Raw genomic sequence first — 4,200 nt, forward strand, 5'->3', positions numbered from 1 at the left:
CCCCCCTCCCTTTTGCAAAGTGAAGCTGCTGTTGTAGCCGGCACAGAGAGTAGGACAAAGGTGTGGGAGGTTTTCTAGGAGACCTTCATCCTAAAGCTTACAAGCTTTGGCCTCACAGCTCTCTCCTCCAACACTGTCTTCCTGAGATGCATTCCTCCTTCTTGTGGATGATGGGTGTGGGTGCTGAAACAAGGACCCTGGCATGGGAGTTTAAAGGGCTTGGGTGAGGCTGGAGGCACTTTAGATCTCTTTCCCATAGTCCTCTCCTGGAAGGAGGAAACAATGTCCACAAGCCCTGAAATCCCTAAAAGCAAAGACTGGCCTTAGATTGCCATTCTTCCTTAATTGATGAGCTAGGTGGCAAAGCCTGGCGAGGCCAGGGGTAAGAGCTGTCCCACCTTCTGTTTGGACGCTGTCTTTAAGGCTGCAGTCCTGGGGAGGTTAGAAGGTGGCTCCTACCATTTCTTTTTTCTCCAGCTCAGGACAAATGGTAGTGAGTCCCTGCCCCTTGGACTTGGGTCCCATCTAATTGGGTGGGGAGAATAGAGGTGGTTTGAGTGAAGCTTGATGTACTTCACTGTCCTCTTTCTCTCCTCCACCCTCTTCTCCCATTCATCTAGTGTGTTTTGTCCCACTTTTCCACCCTTCTAACCTCACAGTCCCCCAGACTTTTCTCCCTGGAGAGGGGAGACCTTTCATTAAAGACTCCAACCCCTGAGTCTGGGAGGTCACGAAGAGGCATTAGGAGTGGTCTGAGGGAGTGGGCACATAGTGAATAGTCATACTGGAGTGTGTCAACTGGACTCAGGGTGGCAGAGAAAACAGGAAGAAATCCATTCAATTCAGCAAGCATTTAGTAAGCTCCTGCTGTCTACCAGACTGTTCTACTACTCTGTGCTAGGTGCCAGGGATACAGAATCAGAGACGAAAGCCCTACTGGCAGTGAGCTTACAGTCAACTGTTGGGGGGGAGAGGGAAAAGAGACAAAATCTGGAAAGGCTCCTTGATGGAGGGCACCCCTGAGCTGGGTCTCAAAGGGAGCAAGGGATTCCAAGATGAAGAAATGAGGAAAGACGGAAGGGACGATAGAAAGAGAGAGAAAGAGACAGACAGAGAGAGGGAGAGAGAGAGAGAGAGACAGAGGGAGAGAGACAGAGAAAGACAGAGACAGAAGGGAGACAGAGAAAGAGATACAAGAGAAAGAGAGAGAGAGAGAGAGAGAGAGAGAGAATGAATATGAATATTTCCCAGGCCTGTGCAAAGACATGAATGAAAGAGATAGAAGGAGCTGGGGAACTCCAGCTAGGCCAGTGGAGAACATGAGGGAGGATTAATGTAATGAGATCCTACTCGTATAATTGGCACACCTTAAAGCTCTGTGTAAATGCTAAGACTAAGCTAAGAGCACACAGTGGGGTTTCACCAGGTATTCTGGGAAACTAAGTGCATCCCAAACTGTTGTTGTTTTAAAAAATTTTCCTCCAGCCTCAGTTGTACTTCCCTGCTTTAGTAACATCTGGTGACCTCCAGTGGCATCTCAGTGCCCAGAGGAGCTGCTAGAATCTTGAATTCTACCTCTCAGCCTTGGGTCTCCCAAGCCAGGTCTGGTGAGAGAGATGGAGGGGAGGGGTTGTTTTGTCTGCCTCAGGTCTCTGCTGACTCCATGCTTCCCCTCTGCAGATGGAAACCCCCTGACAGGCCTGCCTTCACCTGGTGCTTTTTCCTGACTTCCCTATTTCTTTCTCCTAAAAGTATATTTCAATGAAAAGAATTCTGCTCCACTGGATTCTAGTTCAACATGTTACTGGACTTCAGTGGCCAAGGCAGGAAGGCACTGCCAGGAAGCCCTCTGCTGAAGGTGCCCTTATTTTAATGAGCATTCCCACTTAGAGACAGACCTTAGGGGCCCTGGCCTGGCTCTGTGCTCAGAGGAAGTATCTTGATTTAATTTGTGCCCTCCTGGCTGTCTTGACCTCTGACCTCTGGCTGTCCCAGGGGAGCTCCCTGCTACCTCTGAGGACTGATGGGGGCGTTCCTTTGTGGCTCACAAATGGTCGACATCTGGATCTTGGTCACGAGGCTGGACTGAGGGCTGGGGGGAGGGGGAGATGCTGGTCTGCAGGCAGGGAAGAGGGGGGCATGACTGACTGGAGGGTCCCAGCCACCTCTCTCTCTCTCTCTCTCTCTCTCTCTCTCTCTCTCTCTCTCTCTCTCTCTCTCTCTCTCTCCCTCCCCCATCCCTCCCTCTCTCCGTCCCTCCCTCCTTGAGAGATGGGTGATGAGTGGAGGCAGATCCTCGGGAAGGGGAGAGGAGGAGTGCAGGAAGGAGGGGGGCCATGGCACCAGCGGGGGAGGCACCAGGCTCAGTTTCCGCTCTGGTCCTGCCCTACAGAGAAACTCAGGCAAGTATTCCTTCTTGGCATGAATAGGGAAGTCAGAAAAGAAAAAAAAATCGAAGTGTCCAGGCAGAGGAGAATGAAAAGCAGTCAACTCTCCAAGGCTCCTATGGGCTTGTCAGCAACAGCTCTGAGGGAGAGGGAAGGACTTTGATGCTGTAGGTGAGTGAAGGGAACACCACTTCTAGCCCTGCCAGACCTTGGTTTTATTCACGCATGTCAGCTGCCTTTTAGAGATCTGGAGCTTTGGATACAAGGTAAAGTGTTTATGGGAGGGAAGGAAAGCAGAAGAGATTCTCCTCTTTTTTTTTTCCCAAAAAGAATGCTGCTTCCTCCAGGAAGCCTTCTCTGACTGCCCTAGCCTTCAGAGAATTCCTTGCCCGCTGATAGAAACCTTCAAGAGGACAGTCTTCTAGATCTTGGCCCAAGGGGGAGCCCCAGGTCACAGTGGGTGCTGAGGGGCTACACTAGAAAATTAGGGCCAATCGCCAGCCTGGGTGTGAAAGCATCTGTCATACTTGTCGAGTTATGGGAAGCAGCCTGGATTTGGAGTCCGAGGACCCAGCTTGGCCTCATTCTACGTGTATAACCTTGGGCCATCATTGACCTCTTGGAGGTGGTGCTAGATGCTCCCCCTCCCCGGGTCCCTTTCAGCTCTAGATCTATGAGCCTATGGATTGGGCTCACTTTTTGTAAAGGACTAAAGACACAAGGCTCTTGGTGCTGATCTCTGTTAGACTTCTCTCCCTGAAGATGGGGTGCTGAAGGTGAAGAAGTATTCCATTTTCCCCCTCATTGGTTTTGTACAATCTGTAAGCCCCATCCCTCCCCCAACAGCATGCACACTTAACCCCGCTTCCCCAAAAGGCAACTTCTGGGCTTATTCACCGACCTTTGTTAACCCCAGGGAAATCAAGTTAGTTCATTGATTTAAAAAAAACCCAGCGCTTACTACTAAAGGTCAGATACCATTCTAGACTGCAAGGGAGAGAGAAGGGGACCGAGTAAAAAGAGATATCCCCTACTATCAATGAATTTAATAGGGGAAATGATAGAAATAGCTTAGATAATGTTAATTCTTTGTGATAAAAGAATGGGGGGGTCTGTGGAGGGAAAATGTGGGGAATTATAGTGGAGGGGGGATCAGGGAAAGCTTTCTGGGAAAAGCAGCAATTGAGCTGGTCCTTGAAGGATAAGTAGAGATTTTGTTGGGTGGGGATGGGAGAATGATCTTTCATCTGAAGGAAACTCTGAGCATGTTAATGCACATGTGTGCGTCTGTGTGTGTGTTTGGCACTGGGGAGGATACAAGGCATGTTCGGGGAGTGACTGGTAGTCAAGTCAAGCTGCACTCTAAAAGGGTCATTTTAGAGGAACAATAGCAAATAAATCTAGGAAGTTAGATTTGGGCAGGATTATGGAGGGTCTCCAATACCAAGTTAAGGAATTTGGACTTCATTCAGTAGGCAATGAGGAGCTATTGAAGATTTGTAGAGCAGGGAAGTAACATGCTCAAAATATTGCTTTAGGCTGATTAATCTTATAGGAGAATTGAGCCTGGATGGAAGACATCTCTGAAGGCAGGGAGATTACTGGGAAGTGATTGGGAGGAGAATTAATGGAGTGGGGTCTCAGAAAAGCCTAGAGAGCAGCTAGCCTTGGGGAAAATGGGATGTGGTCCCCTTCTTTGGCCAGAGCAGGGAAGTAAGAGAGGCTGGGCAACAATCCAGAAAGATTTTGGGTGGGGGAGGCGTCGGGAGTGGCACGCATCTCTTCAGTGGGTGAGGTTATCTGCAAAGAGCTC

Source organism: Vombatus ursinus, unplaced genomic scaffold (genome assembly GCF_900497805.2).
Source record: "Vombatus ursinus unplaced genomic scaffold, bare-nosed wombat genome assembly UNPS02014768.1, whole genome shotgun sequence".
Taxonomy (NCBI): domain Eukaryota; kingdom Metazoa; phylum Chordata; class Mammalia; order Diprotodontia; family Vombatidae; genus Vombatus; species Vombatus ursinus.